The sequence below is a fragment of the Eucalyptus grandis genome, chromosome 11, assembly GCF_016545825.1.
Source record: "Eucalyptus grandis isolate ANBG69807.140 chromosome 11, ASM1654582v1, whole genome shotgun sequence".
Taxonomy (NCBI): Eukaryota; Viridiplantae; Streptophyta; class Magnoliopsida; order Myrtales; family Myrtaceae; genus Eucalyptus; species Eucalyptus grandis.
This window is the reverse complement of record NC_052622.1, coordinates 43,215,916-43,236,206: the sequence shown is the minus strand read 5'-3', so window position 1 is coordinate 43,236,206 and position 20,291 is coordinate 43,215,916. Positions and strand designations below refer to the sequence as shown.

At 39.4% G+C, this 20,291-nt stretch overlaps 1 pseudogene; it reads right to left on the bottom strand.

Annotated features, from left to right (window-relative positions):
- Positions 1–11,918: 11,918 nt before the first annotated feature.
- LOC104427663 lies at positions 11,919–13,994 on the bottom strand (annotated as a pseudogene).
- Between the last annotated feature and the right edge of the window lie 6,297 nt (positions 13,995–20,291).

Sequence of the window (20,291 nt, the reverse complement as noted above, 5' to 3'; positions counted from 1 at the left end):
GCCAACCATCAACGGGGCTACCTGAGGTTAGGTGAACCCACCCTCAGGTAGCCTCACCGGCAACCAAATTTGGGTTCACTTGACTTGAGCTAGCCTTGCAGATGGCCAGATCTGGCTGCCCATGGTGGTTGGTCGTTGGTTGGCGATGGAGTTTCATTAGACTTGATTTTAATTTTTTTTAATTAATAAAAGTCCTTTGCAAATGTAAGATTTACCAAACAGTATTTACGTCAAAGTCACTTTTCAATGCACTTTAAATTATAATTTACCAAATATTAAAGTATTTCGAAAAATCTGTTTATTTTAATGTATTTGTATTTTTTAATGGCATTTTTAAAAATCGAACCAAATGGGCCAAAGTGAGGTTAAAGATTAATTAGAGGGTGGAGTTAAGTTACTTTTTGGCCATTGTTGGCCATTGGGCAATTGTTGGGAGAAGTACACTATCAGTGTCATAAGTTGTGTACGGCGCTCAATTAGATGCCAAAAGTTTCTATCAGATCATTTAAGTGCCAAATCAGAGAAAAAACGATCACTTTAGTGCCACCGGCGAGAGATTCTGGCCAAAATGATTACATGTCTTTTCTATTTAAAAAAAAAAATCGATGAGCCTTTTAAATGACGTCGTTTTCCATCCTCCTTAAGAAAACGACGTCGTTTTGTAGTCAGATATGGATGGCCTCACAAAAACAACATGCACAGCTCATTTGGGATTGAAATTAGGGTTTTTTTTTTGTTCAATCCTCGCCGACCTAGCTTGCTCGGCCACTGTCGCTTGGCCACCGAGCTCCGCCAACCACCATGCTTGGCCACCGTTACTTGGCCTCCGTTGTAGTTGCTCGACTAGGTGAGCAAGGAGAGGCTGAGGTTATTTCTCGGGCAAGAAGCGATGGGAAAATGGGAGGTGAGGGTGAAGGAGGAGGAGGAAGAAGGAGGGGTCGAAGGTGTAGAAAGAGAGAGAAGACGAGGAGTGCAAGGGAAACAAGGAGGGCGTAGATGGACATGGTGGATCAGGTTCTGCTCAGAGAGTGGTTGGTGCTGGTGTTGTTCTTTGAGGAAGAAGACGACACCGCCAGGCTCTCTCTCTCTCTCTCTCTCTCTCTCTCAATTTGAGGATTTAGGGTTTTGACTTGGGAAAAAACATTAAATGACGTCGTTTTGTGGTTTACATGTTGATTGTACTCTCCGGCGAGCCACATGAACGTAAAAAATTAATAAAAAACTGCCACGTCATATTTTGGCCAACTCGATCGGCATTGGCATTGAAATGATCGTTTTTCAAAATTTTTGGCACTTAAGTGATCCGGCGGAAACTTTTGGCATCAAAGTGAGCGCCGTACATAACTTATGACACTGATAATGTACTTTTCCCGGCAATTGTTAAAGCTTGGTATCATGGTATCATGTCAACCTCATTCATCTTGTAGATGAAGAGTACGGCTTGGCACATCGTGGGTCACGTTGCAATTATAAAGCTTCTTGTTAATCTCAACGTCACGCGGAGGGATCCAACTCCACCTTATTGTCCTCTCTCTTTCTACACATCGTTCTCTTCAGCTTCAAGTTAATGTGTCCACAACCATATTTGATTAGATACCTGGTCACAAATTCATATAAATTGTTTTATGAAAAACAACCATAGAAACTCTAAAAAAAAGTAACCTGTTAATTCAGTCAATCACCTAAGACAACTATGGTCTTATTGACGAGAAAACATATCTATAAATATAGTTTAAATTTTTTAAATAATCCAATATAATCAAATAGTCATCATGCACGTATAATAATTGTAGTGTCGCAATAGGAGCTAATATTCTATTGACTCTATACCTAGTAAAAATTTCTAATCTGTTAGCTATGACATTCAACTTTTCTTTTAAGAGCAAGGTCCATATAAAATTGAATAGGGCCATTCCGAAGTGGGTTTTGGGAGTTGGGTGAAAAAGGGGAGGCAATAAAAATCCGAACGAATACGAAGAGAACGGTAGAGCAAGATTTTCCTGTGAATCCAGAAGATATTTTCCTCCAAAAAAATGGGAGGAAACAGAGGGAAATGCAAAAATGAGTGCCTTCTTCCCTTGAATCAAGAGTTCAGCGGGGCCCATAATATATATTGCACTTTCTAGACTCTGTGTGGTTACAAGACGGGACATGCGACAGATGTTTGACTGAGACGGGTTGAAGCTCCAAAAATATCTAAAAAGGTGGAGGCAACGGTGAAGGATCCCCTCCTTTGAAAAGAATTATCTAGGTTCTTATGTATATAAGGTGCGGAAGCTCAACTAAAATCATGATCACATATATAATTAAGTAAAGAGATTTAAGCACTTGATTTAAATCATCGTTCTTGATGCATAATAGCAATGATCCAAACTCAAAAACTTATCTTATATTACCATCTGTATCATTGATTCAATGAGATGACTTTTCACTTTTAGCTTAGTAAATATTCATTTGTGAGGATGATTGTGTGGGTTAAAGTTAAATAAGAGATTTGAGCATTATTTATAAAATTTCCAGGTAAGCTCTCTCATTATGAGTTAGACTTAACTTGGCCTACAATAACCAGTCCCATATTAGACTAATTAAGAAATATTTTATTTTACCTTAGGCTAATCCTGTAAAATGATAAATTACAATATTAATTGATGATAAAACTTTCACATGAACCCTAATTGGATCTCAATTAGGTTGGCCAGAGGGCTGAGCCAATTTGGACTAGGGGTGAGCATGGTTCGGATTTGGCCGATCCACCCCCTAACCCTAGTATCAACCCGCACAGTGTCGGTCCTCAATTTTTTGGACCAAAGACTAACCCTATTGAGCTTGGGACCAAGGATTGGATGACCCAATGGGTTCGGTCTGATTCCAAGGTCAACCCGGAACCAATTGATAATTTTTTATTTCATTTTTTGTACTCCTTAAAAAAACGATTGAGGACTGGACTAACTTAATGGGTTTGATTTGGTTTCAAGGTCAACTTAGGACTAACCAATGATTTTTATTTCATTTTTTGTACTTCTTGAAATGGCAACCGATGACTGTACCGACCCAATGGGTTCAATGATGAGCAAGGTTAGTTAAAAAAGACAAGCGGTGAGGGTCAAGTGGGGTGAGCGTTGAACATAATGAGTATTGTATGTCGAGCGGAAAGTAACAAGCCAAGCGAGCTTGGAGCGGCGAGTGGCACGAGTGACCTAAGGCGAGCGAGGCGAGTGTTGAGTGCGAGCAGAGAAGTTTTATTTTTATTTTAGCAAATTGAAGACTAAAAGGACAAATAAGACAAAAGAGAACAAATACTAGAGGAGGATGCCATAAGGTGTCTTTTTGGATGCTGTGAGGATTCCTCACAAAAACATTTTCCTCCTTCGTAAATTATGACTATTGACATCGTAAAAGATGTTAAAAACCTAAGTTATTAAAGAATTATGTAAAATTACTTGAACTCCTCACTAAATAGTTGTTTAATGTTGTTAACGCCGTTTATTTTAAGGTTTTATCTATATAAAAATTTATATATATAGTCAGGGTTGGTTCGGGTTGGACCAATCCGAAACTCTCAGGACCGAGAACCAACCCGCACAGTGTTGGTCCATAAATTTTAGGACTAAGGATTGACCTAATCTCCCTGGGAACCGGACCAGGACCAACAAGGTTAGGCCAGTCCGAGGGTCGGTTCGGGGTTGATCCGGAACCGATGCTCACCCCTAATCGGTGTCATGTGTTTTTAGAACGTAATAGAAAATATGAAGTCATGTCAATATGTTTTGTTGGTCAAATTGAACGGAGTTAATGAAGATACTTCATTGTACTAATTTAATAAATTTTAGGACTTGATTGAATTATTTGAAAGTTTCAAAATTCTATTGTACTTTTGTGACGAGTTTCATGACTTGTCGTGCACTTGCCTAAAACAAATAAGCACTAACCTTATAGATAGCCTTTTTTTTTTTGGGGGGGGATTGAAATATCCAATGGCTCGAACTTCTTAGGTCTGGTCAAGCTCATGTAAAACCTTCCTTCATGTGATTCCTCCAGACCTAAGAAGTTTTTTGAGTCACAACCATTATAAGAAAGAAAAAACCTCATAATCAACAAAAGGTTGCTGACTATCTAATGGGTATCGGCAATATTTATAATTTAAAAAATTTGACCTTTGAACGAAGATTCGAATGAATTCATGCCATGGCACACGCAACCATACATTGCCACATATGACAGGGTAATATTTCGTTTTAAATATGGCCGAGATTTTATATTTATATGTTAAGAGGTGGGTTTTCGGCCACTAGTGAGTGGGAAGGGAGCTTTTGGCCGTAATTGTGCAGCATACTTGTGAATTATATCCTGAAGAAATTGTGAGTGTTTTGAAAATGTGAGAAAGTCTTGTGGTAAGCATTTGTGTCTTCTCTGCGAGGTTGTTTTGTGAAAAAATGAATAGGCTAAACACCATAAGTTATTGGCATAACTAGGGCTAAGAATCACTAAAGAGGGTTATGACTTGAGTGTGTGATTATAATCTTTATCATATCTCCTTTGTCTATCACGGAACCTTGTGCTACTCTCCTAGTGGAGTTGGCTATACTGACCAAACCACGTAAATATGTGTTGAATTAATTTCCTTAATCTATTTATTAAACCTTTCGATCACTTGTTTTAACAAAAAAATGGGTATAAAAGATAGTTAGGCTGAGTTGAAGTAGATTGATGGCTACAAAAGCAGAAAATGTAAAAATCAACAAACTTGATGGGAAGGACTTCGATTCTCGGAAATGCGTATTAAGGATAATATGTACTAAGAGGAATCTGTGCTTACCTTTGTCTAGGCAGAACCAAAGTTGATTAAGCAAGCTAATTGGGATTTAATGGCCAGACATGCATTGGGTATTACTTGATTGTCACGTTGAACATTGTGGAAGAGAAGACCCTACAAATCTAATGAATGTTTGTTGAACATGTACAAGAAGCCCTGCACAATCAACAATGTCTATTCAACATGACTCCATTTCACTTAAAAGATGGGTGAAGGTGCATGATGGCTGAGCATATTTGTGAATTAAATTGGAGATTGACTTTACTAATAATGTATATGCTTTGATTCTATCATCCTAATTGCTCGATGGTTGGAGTACTATAATTCCCCTATGTATATAATAAAGTCATACATGCTCGTTGAAAGGCACAATTTTCGTATAATTGTGCTTATTTTTTATTTTGCACTTGTGTGTGTGTTTTTTTCCTTTTACTTTCAATTTCTACTAATTCTGCAAATTGGGCTTGACAATTGAAACACCGAGTTCTACATGATTTTCACGTTTTGTATGCGTATAGACCTAACACTACGGAGAAAAAGGGGATATTGGCAAAGATCCTTGATAGTGTTATTTATGTGAAAGAACAGATTGAAATTTCAAGTACCGTACCCATTATTTCATTACACAGCTGTTACTTCCTGGCATCTGCTTGGGATGCTTCTTTGATGATAGAAAGATCAAAGCTCCAAAGGTAAACGACGCCAATTTAAGCAGCCGAGCGCGACTTTTCCCATTGTCGTGGCCAGAACTTTGTCCTCATCTTTTCTCATAGGAAAAGACTGGGAGCATTATCAAGATGAATTAAAATGATTTATCGCGGATGGACTTGGACTTTTGATGGCCCCACTCTCGTATTCCTACTACTTTGCTTCTCCTTTTAGAAAAGAAAACCATTTTCCACAACAAGAACGCCTTTTTAAAAGGTGAAATCATTCAATAAATTTAGACTACGACGATCAAGACATCTTTTTCTTCTCTCTCGACGAATGAAATGGCTAGGCATCTTTTCGATCTACAAAGGTGAAACCAAAAATCACTATACTAAAGCAAAAGTGGTTTCCTCTTGACCTGTTTAATAGTAGTGGGTGGGCGTGTATTACGGTCTCTCCCGCATTATTGAAGCGGAATTCATTTTTATTGTTCTTAGTCCAACGCTTTTCATGCTCAACCGATCAATACAAGCACTTCGGAATGCTATTTTGGCCCCCCAAAAGAGGAAAAAAGACGTATGTGAATCACGAGAGACGTTTTTTGCTTCCACAATGAAAGAGATTCCGCCCATCATGCACTAGAATTGAAAAAAGCTAAATGCGATTCTTGCTTTAAGTGCATGTCGGAAATATCTGTGCACGTCCTCGTTGCGAGTCCCACAGAATTATTCTTTCGCGGACGATGACAACAGTGAAATCGAAGCAATATACTGATTCATACCTAATAAGTAACTGTATATACTGTAGCAACACATTGATGAATATAATAAACAAGGTCATATCACCATTGTTTTCCTTATTAAATTTTCAATTTTTTTTATGCGGTGCTTATCCTGGTTGAGTGATATGTAGTAATAAACACCCCATGCCACTAACACATAATTGTATGTACTATAGCAACGTATTGGTGAAAATAGTTAAAAAAGTCAAGTCAGCATTTTTTTTTTCTTCTTAAATTTTCAAGTTCTTTTTTGATGTGGTGCTTGGTGGGTGCCATATCGGTATTAGGGGTGAGCATGGTCCGGATTGGGCCAGTCTACCCCTTAACCCTAGGACCAACCTGCATAGTGCCGATCCTCAATTTTTGGGACCAAAAACCGATCTTATTGAACTTGGGACCGAGGACCGAACCGACTCAATGGGTTCGATCCGGTTCCAAAGTTAACCTGGGACCAACTGATTATTTTTTATTTCATTTTTTATACTCTTTAAAAAAGCAATTGAGGACTGGACTGACCCAATGGGTCTGGTCCGGTTTCAAGGTCAACATGGGATTAATCAATAATTTTTTATTTCATTTTGTGTATTCCTTGAAGGGGCAACTGATAACTGTACCGATCCAATTGATTCGATGATGAGCAAGGTTAGCTAAGAAAGGCAAGCGGTAAGGGTCAAGTGAGATGAGCATCGAATAAAATGAGCATCGAATGTCGAGCGGAAAGCAACAAGCCAAGTGAGCATCGAACGTCGAGCATTACGAGTGACTTAAAGTGAGCAAGGCGAGTATCGAATGGCGAGCAGAGAAGTTATTTTTTTCGATTTTAGCAAATTGAAGACTAAGAAAACAAATAAGATAGAAGAGAACGAATACTAGAGGAGGATGCCATAAGGTGTCTTTTTGGACGCCGTGAGGACTCCTCACATAAACATTTTCCTCCTTCGTAAATTATGACTATTGATGCCATAAAATACATTAAAAACCTAAGTTATTAAAGAACAATGTAAAATTACTTGAACTCTTCACTAAAGAGTTGTTTAATGTTATGGGTTAATACCCTAAAAAACCCCAAACCGGTACATTTGTGACAAATTTACCCCAAACTACTTTTTGACCACCAAAAACCCCAAACCGGTATACCTTTGACAAATTTACCCCAAACTGGTACACTTGTGACAAATTTACCCTATGTCAGTTTTCGTTAAATTTTATTCACAAATTATTATGTTAAATGACACGTGACAATTAACCGGTATACTAATTTAGGATTTTACGCTCTGTTTGTCACAGTTTACAATTTTTATGATTTTTTTTGTGGTATTAATCCAATTTAACAGAGGGTATATTTGTCACAAATTTACCGGTTTAAGGTTTTTTGCAGTCAAATAAATTAGTTTGGGGGTAAATTTGTCATAAATGTACCAATTTAGGGTTTTTTTATAGTCAGTCTGGACAAATTTACCAGTTTGGGGTTTTTTATGGTCAAAAAAATAGTTTGGGGTAAATTTGTCACAAGTGTACCAGTTTGGGGTTTTTCAGGGTATTAACCCTAATGTTATTAACGCCATTTATTTTAAGGTTTTCTCCATATATAAATATTATAAATAATATATAGATATTTAAGGTTGGTGCAGGTTGGATCGACACTTAACTCTCAAGACCGAGGACCGATGCACAGTGCTGGTCCAAGAATTCTAGGACCAAGGACCGACCTAGTCTCCTTTGAAATCGGACCAGGACTAGCAGGGGTGGACCGGTCAGGGGTTGGTCCAGGGTTAACCCTGGACCGATGCTCACCCCTAATTCGGACTCATGCTCTCGCGCTGAAAGGGGGTAGGCCTCGGGCACTTCAATGTTGGTTTTTGGTGAAGTGAACAAATATCCCAGCAAGATGACAGCAGCTACATTTGAAAATGTTGAGGAAGAAAGGGTCGACCTTTTGCTATGGTGGAAGGCCAAACTGTTATGTTTTTCCTATTCTTTCCATAACGCATGGTGACGTGCTCTCATGATCGGCTTCAACTATACCATTAGAGTCCACCTTTAGCCCTAGCGAACGGATTATTAGAGGCCATAAGCAAATGCTGTGTTGCAAGAACATGAAAATGACTATCGGCCGCATCATTTGGCCCATTGTCAATGTGCACAGGTTGTACAGTGAGTCACCAAACCCAAGCTTCTTAGCCAGCAAAAAAACAAACCACAACTGGTACTTCAAAAAGGGGAAGGTGATTTTCAGGTAGCTGAATATTTTTGGACATTCCGAATACGAGTCATAATTTGGTTCGCTCCAAACTGCACGACACACTGCTTGGACTTTAGGGAACATCCACTTGGCATTTTTGTGGAAAGAAAGGTCCTCACGAGCGTCTCCAATGGTAGAGACATTGGAGAGTCCTCGTACGATATATAGCAAGAATTGAGCGAAGACAAGAATAGCGGCAAAAGAACAGCCCAAGTGCCATAACTTAGCACGGGAAGACACTTAAGTGCTATAACTTCGAAAAGGTACACTTAAGTGCCGGTTTGAAGTTAAATGGAAATTTAGGTGTCACTTTAGCGAAAATCTGGCCAAATAGCTGGCATGGTAATTTTCCGGTGAGTTTGGTCCAAAATAGCGTCGTTTACACGGCGCGTGGCGAGAAAATGCAAAAACGACGTCGTTTTGTGTCGATGTGTAAATAATAATATAAAAATTAATTAAATTAAATTTAAACTTAATTTTATTTAAAATATTCTAAAAATTTAAAAACTAAAAATTAAAATTAAAAAAAAAGAGGGAGGCCGAAGGGGGCGGTTGAGGGCCGAGCCCTCGCCGGATTGCGGCAAGGGCCCGCGAGCCCTCACTTAGATCCGGGGGAGGGTCACAACCCTCGCCGCGATTTGGCGAGGGCTCACGGCCCTCGTCCCGTCGGTCGGGGGCGGCGACCTTGGCCGACCCTCCCCCTTCGTCATCGGCCCTTCTCGGCAACGGCGAGGAGGTGGCGAGGGCCCGTAGCCCTCGCCGGATCCGGGCGAGGGCCGCAACCCTTGCCCCAAATTTGGGTGAGGGCCCTCGCCGCCAATCGGCTGCGGGTCGGCGACACCGACCGACCCTCTCCCCCTCCGTCGCCCTTCCCAGACGGCGGAGCGGTGGCGGCAGCGGCGGTGGAGGGCTCGGTCCTCGGCCCCGCCCCCTTCACCTCCCTTTTTTATTATTATTTAATTTTTAGTTTTTAAATTTTAGAATATTTTAAATAGAATTAAGTTTAAATTTAATTTAATTAATTTTTATATTATTATTTACACAAAGTAGACACGAAACGACGTCGTTTTTGCATTTTCTCGCCACGTTAGCATACAAAACGACGCCGTTTTGGACCAAATTCGCCGGAAAATTGTCACGTCAGTCATTTGGCTAGATTTTTGCCAGAGTGGCACCTAAATGTTCCATTTAATTTCGAAACTGGCACTTAAGTGTACATTTTCGAAGTTATGGCACTTAAGTGTCCCCCGTGCCAAGTTATGACACTCAAGGTGTTCCAAACTTCAAGAATAGCGGACGTACGAACATCGATCGTGAATTTTCAACGTCTTCTTCATTAGAATTGGGAGACTCAGCGTAGAGAACGGTTGTTAGCCCTGCAAACATCTCGATGCAAACAGAGAGTGTCCTGTTGTATCGCTTTCTTGATCGTACTTGCCTGCTGATGGGACCACGTGGACGGGGACGAGAGAAGTCGAGGGGTTCACATTTCTGACCTTGCCGAAATCAGATCTTAGTGAAAACAGGGAATTTTGAATTATCCAAGCCACACTTAAGGCCGTGATCAATGGAATCGAAAGATGGTCTTGGTTTCAAGAGGGGGCTTTGCATCGTGACTGGCAAGAGGGTCGAGTGGTCAAGAAAAAGAGAATCTTGATCAAAGATTACGTGTTACCCCCTATGAATCCTGATCCTGATAAAAGAGGCCGTAATTCGAGTTGCTTAATTTCAAGACTCATGTTCAAGGAATCCCATGCCAATGGGGTAATTCGTTTGGCAACGTAGTATGGCAAAATGATTTAACAAAAGAGACAAGGCTCGACACAACGGATCACAATGGGTTGCTTGAATGACTCGTATTTCAACTCGTTTGGTCTTCTAAGACCAAAAAAATATGCGGAGGCTTAATTGATAAGACACTCAAAATATCAAAGCCGAGATTTTGCTCTTCTCCTCTCCTATTTTCATCGATCTCTCGCTTGTAGGTAGCTTGATTTCACATTTGGAATTGCCGGAGCTATTTCCAGTTTCTGCAGCAAGTTGAGGCGTTCTTGCCCTTCCCTCTTCAATCGCCATTGCTCTTGACGCAAGTCTTCGAATCGAGTCGCTCCCCTCTCGCCACTGCTCTCAACACCAGTGAACCGCAAAGTTACAGTCGACTATTTTTCTTCATTCGACGATGCTAAGAACCTAAGTCAATGTCTCCTTTAACTAGAGAAGAAGATAGATAAATTGGAAAATTTTAAAACTACATCATACTTAATTGCACTTCAGTAATATGTTTGATTTAGTTTACGACCATAGCACCCACAGTCATTTTGTTTCTCATATTCAAAGACCAAAAACTAGAATTTAGACCATTGGCAGACACAAACTCTTCTAATATTGGGAAAATTGTCCAAAAAGTCCAAAGTTTATTGCATTTTTACCAATTCAATTCTGAACTTTTCAATTCTACCAATTTAATCATAAACATTTTCACTTATTACTAATTGAATCCATCCAGCTAATTTTAGTTAAAAATTGCTGACGTGGTCGGCCAGCATTAACGTGGCATTTTTAATAATTTTTAGTTTTTTGAGTTTTTTTTTTTTTTTTTTGGGGTTTGGGGTTTGGGGTTAGGGTCGGTGAAGATTTCCGGCCGACCTTCACCAGCCACAGTCGAGGGTTGATGGCCCTCGCCAACCACAAGCAAGGACCGTTGACCCTTACTAGCCCTCCCTAGCCTTAGGCGAGGGCCGCGACGCCCTCGCCAAGTGCAGGGGAGGGCTGGCCGACCCTCACCGGCTGAGCCCTTGCTTTCGCTAATGAGGGCTCGACGACCCTTTATGGTTGGCGAGGGCTGCCAGCCTTAACCCCAACCCCCCCCAAACAAAAAGAAAAAAGAAGAAAAAACTAAAAATTCAAAAAAATTACATAAAAATGCCACGTCGTGTCGGCTGGCCATGTTTGCAATTTTCAATTAAAATTAGCTAGAGAGACTCAATTGACAAGAGGTAAAAATGTTTGGGACCGAATTGATAAAATTAAAAAGTTTAGAACTGAATTGGCAAAAAAAAACAATAGGTTTAGGACTTTTTGGATAATTTTCCCTTTAATGTTTCCTACCGACTATGTGGGTATTCAACTATTCCAAGAAAGGAAAGAGGGTAGTAGCAGTTCAATCTTCCCTAGAGTTTCACATTGTCAATGGTTATACGTGAAATTACAATTGGCTATCGCCAGAAATGTGGATTCTACAAGGCACGAAGAGAAGCACCAAAGACAGTTGGGTTACATATAAGAGAAATTTCGCAGCTCCTACGACTGCTTCACTGGGATTTTGGGAGATTGCAAGAAAAACAAGAAGATAGAGCAGATCATGACGTCCATCTAGACACTTGCAATGTGCTTGAGATTTTACGTCGTCTTCTTGAGTCTAAACTGCAGGACTAAGATCCCAGGAAGGCATTGACTCTCTTGTTCATGGCTCTTGATAGGAATTCATGCAAATTGGTGGATTAACCCCTGCCAAAGTGAGTATCGAGCTAGGCAATGTCCATATGCGATCCCCACAAATCAAACCTGAAGTCACCGCTGGCCGAAATGCATTGGCCTTGGTTTTGTTGATTTTCTCCTAGATGAATATGATTAAGCTACCAACGCACATGTCGATGGCAAAGTATGGCCCTATGTAGAAGGGTATTGCCATAGCCATCGGCAGCGGGATGAAATGGGAACACTTCTTACCAACTAAGTCCTTGAACCCATTTATGATCATGGCAGTCGTGAAAAAACCATAGCAGAGCTTGAGGCAGTGTTTGGGCAAGGAAGAGAAGCCTTCCACCCCAAGTTCGGTGATGCTCCGAAAAACAATTCCATAGGGGACAAGATATTCATTTCCTGGGAGTCCAAGATCCTTAAATGCCTTGTAGAAAAGCCAAAAGACGCAGGGAGAGATAACGCAGCTCATGGCAATACCAATCACCTGACTCACAAATATGGACTGTGGTGAAGCCAAGGTCAAATAGCCTGTCTTGAAGTCCTGAGTTAGATCTGAGGCTGTGCTCACATCATGACTCCACATGCAGCTAAACTAGCAAGAATTCCACCATGCGAGGCACTGGCCCATGCCCCGATCACGAAGATGGCGAGCATCACATAGTTAGGGGCAAGAGACCAGTCGATGAGCCCACAGCCATAGGTATTGCAGAAACCCAAGGTTGGAGCAAAGAGATAAATGACTAAAATGTAATACCATTTAAGTTGGGGGAACATGTGCGGAAAAGTAGCTGTGGATATGGCTGCTATTACGACGTACCCTGCAACTGCAAACCATGTCGGGATTTGATCTTTTAGGAAAAGCTGTGTCCATTGTTGGTCATCATAAGACACTTGAGGGTTCTTAGGAGAGGAACCATTCACAACGGGGAGGACATGGCTCATTTCTATGTCTCGGAGCTGATGGTACAAGCCAGACAGTGTTCGGCCAAGCACCTTGAAGAAGTTGTAGAGCCCATCACCCAATATCATGGCGATGGCAATGAAAACCTGACAACTTGATATTGTAAGATTCAAGCATAAACAAACTTGCACATTTGCATGTATATCTTGACTTGCCTTATAACCTTGAATTCCAGGCATGCTGGTTGGGCTTTCATATGCAGGATACCAATGTCCCTCTCTGTTTTCTATTAGAGTCCACTTAAACCCCAGGATTGAATTCCTTCTAGCAGCACTGAGATATTTATGATGTATGGGCAAATCATCCCAGCTCCAACATATGTTGCGGAGAAATTAAACCTTCACGTCATCCATGTAAGAGAAATGAACTAATAGTTTTGCATATTAGAGTGCATGACATCGAAGTAAAGGCCAAGTTACAGCACAAAGTAGCCGTAGACTGTAAAGTGGAAGTTTGTTAAGCTTATACACCTGGATTGCAAAGCCCTAAGCCCCAAAGTGGGAAACTCTGTAAAACCACAACCATCGCCAGCTGTGTAAAACCATTGGAAAAGGCCCCACAAGAAGTTGAAGGGGAGGAACTTTCCCAATGCTTTCACTTGTTTCCTTCAGGAGAAAAATTAAAGCTAATGAGAGCCGATATATCGACACACTAATGAGAAGGCTTTCCGGCTTGTCTTAGCTAGCTTGGCCCCTTCAGGTGTGTGGAAAATATTTATCAGATGAGCAGTTGCCATGCCGCTAGGATACGTTAATTTGAAGTCAATGATCATAATCTGAAACCAGAGAAGGGCAAGCGTGAGTGAAGTTTATTATGGAGATTAATCGGCAATTGCTATAATTTTAATGACATTTTCATGGGCAAGTGCTATAGAAAAAAACATGCAACATGTAAAGAGTACCTTTTGGAGTGGCACCACAGCAAAGAGGCCGAGGAAACTGATGACAAATATAAAACCAATCATCCAAGGCACTAGTGGGTCTTTGAAGACTTGAGCACTTCGGGGATCCTTTGATTGATTAGCAACTTGCTTACTCATTGGAAAGAGATGACTCACGAAACCTCCTGCTCATACAAAATGATGGGTTTTTATTTGATGGGCCAAGTCAAGCCCGTCCACCCATGTTGAGCCAAACCTAGCCCCTAAAAGAAGGGCCCATAAGAGGAAAGGGCAATTATTCTCTAAGTGAAAAAAAATGCACTATATATAATAAAAAGTAAAGGGGGATAACGTTACTTGTAGCGTTTTAGAGAGAAAATACGCTTCTCCGTTTTTCTTTCCTTTGAAATAGTATACTCCCTCCTTAAGAACGGAACTTCAGGGCTTCAAAGGATTTCTCTAAGACTGCAACGGTACTTAATCTGTGGTAAACAATGTATGTCCATCTCCGTGATGTATCTTTTGATCGGTGTTACATGTTTCCCTAGCACGTTTTCCGCGTTCGTTTTCGGTACGTGATTGTTTGAGTATCGGTTCAATTTTCGAGAATCTATTTTCAACATTGGTATCGAGCCAGGTTGTTCATGTTTCCCGATCATTGTTGCTGTTTATAAATTAATTTTTAGCCAAAATTTTGAGAAACATCACCGTCGGACGTTTGGGGACGAAAACCCCGACACGCCCGTCTGTTGCCCCCTTTTTTGATTTTTGGTGAATCAAAACTCGTTTATGATAGTGTAGGGTTGTAATTCTCGTTGAGACGAGAAAAATGATGGGTGGCTCACTTCCGGGGGCCGTCGAACGTGCCGCCAAGCACGGCCAAAAGGATAGGCATCAACGGCGTGTACCACGCGTGTGCCACACGCGCCCCATTGACATCATCATGATATCAGCTGGCAGTTGCCTACACACGCCCGGAGCATGTGTTGGTGATGTCACCTGGTTAGGTCGTTTGACCCGAACCAACCCATCTGACCCAACTAGGTCTCCGTTGATCGTTAACCGCGTTGACCGTTGACTCGTTGACCATTGACATAAAAGAAGGGGCAAATGTGTTTCCTTTTCAATTATGTCCCCATGGATTATAAGTAATCATTTTTTGTTTTGCATTTATTACAGGAACAATGCCTCCTCTTCGTATACATACACATATTCGCGCACAGTCAGAAAGACAAAAGACAAGGTTTGCAAGGATGATAGCTGAATTGGTTGATTATCAATGGGAAAATGGTGATTTAATTGAACATGTTCTCGAAGTCAATAAAAAAATACCATAAGTCATTTGGAGGGGTTATTTCATGCCAGCTTTTGAGATTGTGTGATTTTTCATTAACGCTCTTTCATATAAATGGTAAGGAATGTTGAATCGCCTATGAGAGGTCAATGTGGATCCTAATTATAAGAAGCTTGTAGTGGCTTTTTAAAAAGGAATATTATAGGATTGAAGCCACAAAAACTTCGACCTAAGGAATAAGTTCAATCCGGTAGGGATTGAATGTGCGAAAGAGAAATCCTAAGGGATTTCCGTCTGTTTTTCAATGGTTGCCGAATGTGCCTAAAGAATTTTCAAAGGAAATTTCCGAGAAATTAAAATAATCTTTCTCTGTTCATAGGTTGACTTGGCGTTAGCTGTTTCTAGTGGTGTTTACTTAGTATGTTTTATGGATATCTTATGTAAATAATTTCTACCATGCTGATGTCGTTGTAGCAATTGATGTATTAGTTACATTATGTGGAAATATTTTATTCTATCGTTAATAAATATTTAATGTCAGTTGCTTCTGTTATTATTAATTGTTGTTGATAGTTAATTTCAAGTTAGGATTTTTGGATGATGATTGAAAACATAGTGACCTTTTAATTTTGAAACCTTATTTAAAATTATTAATTAATATGATGAGTTTATGCAAAATGGATGCGTAAATGATAGGCATTAATAATTCGTGCATATGTGTATGATATATTCAAATCCAATGGCTTCAACAACTAAGAGCATAGTCACTGAATTGAACAAATGTGAGAAATTGAACGGTGAGAATAGTGAGATATTGAATATGAAAATTCAATATATGCTTGAAAAACAAGAAGTACTAAAAGCTCTTAACCAAGTTATGGAAGAACTTGAGAATGTTGTGCGCAACCTTGAGTTAGCAGAGAACCGCCTTATGGCATTTGAGCGGGAAACATATATTTGTTGTGTTGGTTCTAGCTTAGAAGAGGCTTCGAGCTCCAAACGCAAGCGCATTGATTCATTCAAAAGGTTGAAGTGCAAGGGATCAAGTCCTTCAAGCAAGAAACTAAGAATTGACCAACATAAGAGAGGAAAATGTCATCGAGTGAAGAGAATTTCAAGGATGAAATATTATAACTATGGTCAGAAGGGTCATTATGCTCTCAATTGTTACGAGTCAAAGAAGGTAAACACATATTGTATTATTGAGAGCTTTGTTTATGTATCAAGTTTTATATTCTTAACTGAATCTAATCCTTTGTAGATTGTAGATTCGAGAGCAACATATCATGTAGCAAAGGATAGAGAAGTATCAACTGGAATTAAATGGATCTATGTAGGAAACAACTCTAGAGTTGAAGTAAAAGGAATTAACACCAGCTAATTAAACGTGCGTAATGGGCACAACTATATGCTTTGGAGATTTGTCGGAATTTAGTGTTTATGTTTGTGTTGGTAAAACTCGGTTTTAGTTTGAACTTCTATAATAATGGTGTGGATTTGTATTTGAATACAGACTACTATAGTTGTGGTTATTTTTTGGATGGCTTTATTGTATTGAATGTTGACTATGGTAATGTCAATGTTTGTTATTCCCTCTTCACATCTTCTAATTCATATAATAATGATGAGAATGTGTGGCGTGCTAGACTTGGTCATATTGGCCAACAATGTATGAATAGACTAGCCAAAGATGGCTTGTTGGGTAATATTGAAAAAGTCGATTTGTTCATTTGTGAGCATTGCCTAGTAGGGAAAACGATAAGGAAATTATTTTGAAAAGATAAAAAAGCTGAATTTGTTTATTTCATCACATTTATAGATAATTATACTTGATTCAAACATGTATATTTGATTTCTCATAAATCTGAAGCGTTAAGTTGTTTAAAAAAATTTATGAACTTGGTAGAAAATCAATTAGATAGGAAAATAAAATTATTGAGATCCGATCGAAATTGAGAATAATTATCTGATAAGTTAAAAAATTCATGTGATGAAAAAAAGGAATAGAAAGACAGTTGTCTATTCCCTATACTCCTAAAAAAAATGGTATTACGGAAAGGAGAAATATAAACTTACTGGAAATGGTTAAGTCCATGATGGCACATGTTAGCTTTTTTTTGTTTTGGTTTGAGGCGCATGTGAACTTATCTATAGGTGCATGCTAACTTATCTATCACCTTTTAGGATGATGCTTTATTAACTGTTATCGATATACTTAACCGTGTGCATTTCAAATCAGTTACTTTCACTTCATATGAGTCATGGACATGTAGTAAACCGAATGTAAGTTTTCTTAAACTTTGAGGTTGTGTTGCCTATATTCATAAGCCTTCTCATAAGTATAGAAAATTGGGAAGAGAGTTTTCATAATATACACTCAAAATGGTATGTGTTTACAAGTGAGCAAAAAAGTGAGAGTATAATTGAATTTGAATCATGGGATGTCACATTTTTAGAGAATGAATTTTTTAAGAATGACAAAATAGGTAAGGACTATTCTCTACTCAAAACATTAGATCAAGATAATGAATATAGTAGGATTCTCCCAAGTGGGAGTAACATGAGAAGTGAGAAATTAAATTCGACTCATTCTCAATTACAACCATCTGATGAGACGATATCGTCATTATCTAATCCGAGTGGAGCATAATGGAAAATAATGTGCAAAGTGTACAATCTCCTATACGGCGAACAAGTCGCAAAAGTATTCCTCGTCAATATTTGATATTGAAGGGAAAATTTTTATGGTCACTCTACAAGATGAAGATAAGCCAAAGAATGTAAATGAAGTTCTAAATTGCCCTAGTAAGAAAAAGTGGATGTAAGCAATGGAAGATGAAATAGAGTCAATGAAGGGAATTGATTGATTTTCCAAAAGAACGCAAAGCTATTGTAAACAAGTGGATTCTCAAGATAAAACATAAAGTTAATGACTCAATAGAAAGACATAATGCTTGTCTTGTGGCGAATGGGTATAATCAACAAAAAGAAATTGATTATGAGGAAACGTTTTCTCTTGTAGTGAGATTTACGGGATAAGTACACTAATGGTGCCATAAGTTGTATACGGCGCTCATTTTGGTGCCAAAAATTTCCGCTAGATCATTTAAGTGCCAAAAAATTTGAAAAACGCTCACTTTGGTGCCAACGCCGATATGATCGGCCGGAAATCTGACGTAGCCTTTTTAATTAATTTGTTATGCTGATGTGGCTCGCCGGAGTTTCCATTAGATCACTTAGGCCTTCAAACGACGTCGTTTTAGCATCCTAACACCAAAACGACGCCGTTTTGTGTCGTCTTCTTCCCCGACTAGATTCGTCTTCTTCCCCGAACAGATCCAGCAACTCCAACAACACCAAACCAACAACACTAGCAGCGAAGAACCAGCAACACTAGTAATTTTCCAGAAAAGAAACCACGTATTCGCCTCCGCCCTCCCCCAGTAGTTTTCCCCATTTTCAATCACCTTATCAATCTTTCAAATCCCTAAATCTCAGCCTCACCACTGCCTTTTCCCAAGAAATATCGTTGGGTGTAGAGGAAACGCGAGCTCGAAGAATCCCTAGAAGCACAAGCGATCCGGCCAATGGTAGCCGCGAAGATCTGGAACGCCACAGAGGTTGTCGGCAAAGCTGGCTGCTATGAAGGCGGCGGCCGTGGCCCCGCCATCCCCTCCTCCGCTCTCATCGTCGACACCTCCCTCTTTCTCGGGATTTTCTGTTCATTTTTTTTTTCTTTCTTTCTTTTGTCTTGCTGTGGCAAGCAACTATAATGGAGGTTGAGGGATGGCGGCTGAGCGACGGTGGCCGAGGGACGGTGGCCAAGTGACGATGGCTGAGGGACGACGGCCGAGTGACGGTGGACGAGCAATGGCGGACAAAAAAACCCTAATTTCAATTTCCAAATAAAATTAACAAGATGGCGTCGTTTTTGTGAGGCTATCCACGTAGGACGGCAAAACAACGTCGTTTTCTTAAGGAAGACGGAAAACGACGTCATTTAAAAGGCTTCTCGATTTTTTTTTAAAAATATAAAAGCCACGTAATCATTTTGGCCAGAATCTGTCGTCGGTGGCACCAAAGTGATCGTTTTTCCTCCGATTTTGCACTTAAGTAATCCGGCGGAAACTTTTGGCACCAAAGTGAGCGCTGTATACAACTTATGTCACCATTAGTGTACTTATCCCGAGATTTACCTTAATTTGCCTTATTCTAGCAATAGTAACTAATATAGATTTTGAGTTATATCAAATGGATGTAAAGACTGTTTTTCTCAATGGAGAATTAGAAAAATAAATATATATGGAAACAAAATGTATGTCAACTTTTAAGATCTATATATGGCCTTAAGCAGTCATCTAGACAATGGTATATACGTTTTCATAATGCCATAATGGCATATACTTTTACAATAATTGATGAAGATTATTGTGTGTATATCAAAAAATCCAAATTTTTGTGATCATATCTTATATGTTGATAATATATTGATTGTTAGAAGCAATATGGAGTTTTTTAATACTGTTAAGAGTTGTTATCTTCCAACTTTTAAATGAAAGACATAGTGGGGCTGCATACATTCTTGTAGTTAAGATTTTAAAGGATCATTTGAAGAGATCATTATCTCTTTCGCAAGAAACGTACATAAGTAAAGTTCTTAAACGATTTCGTATACAGGATTATAAACCCATAGATACTCCTATTGTAAAAGATGAAGGATTGAGCCATAAAAGGTGTCTAAAGACTCCACAAAAGAATGAACAAATGCAACATGTTTCTTATACTAGTGTTGTTGGAAGCTTAATGTACGCTATGCTGTGTCTAAGACCTGACATATATTTTGCAGTTGGAATAGTAAGTAGATACTAATCTAATCTAGGTCAAGTATATTGGAAAGCCGTCAAAAAAATACTAAGATATCTGAAGGGAATTGCTGATTATACATTGAGTTACCAAGGAAAGAATCTACAACTTGAAGGCTATCGGATGTTAATTGGGGGGAGATTTAGATGAAAGGAAATCTACAATTGGATTTATTTTCTTATTGAATAATGGTACCATATCTTGGAATAGTAAGAAACAAATGTGTATAGTCTTGTCCACGATGGAAGCTGAGTTCGTGGCATTATTAGCAGCAATACAAGAATGCGTTTGGTTTAAGAGATTTTTGGATCATTTAGATGTTA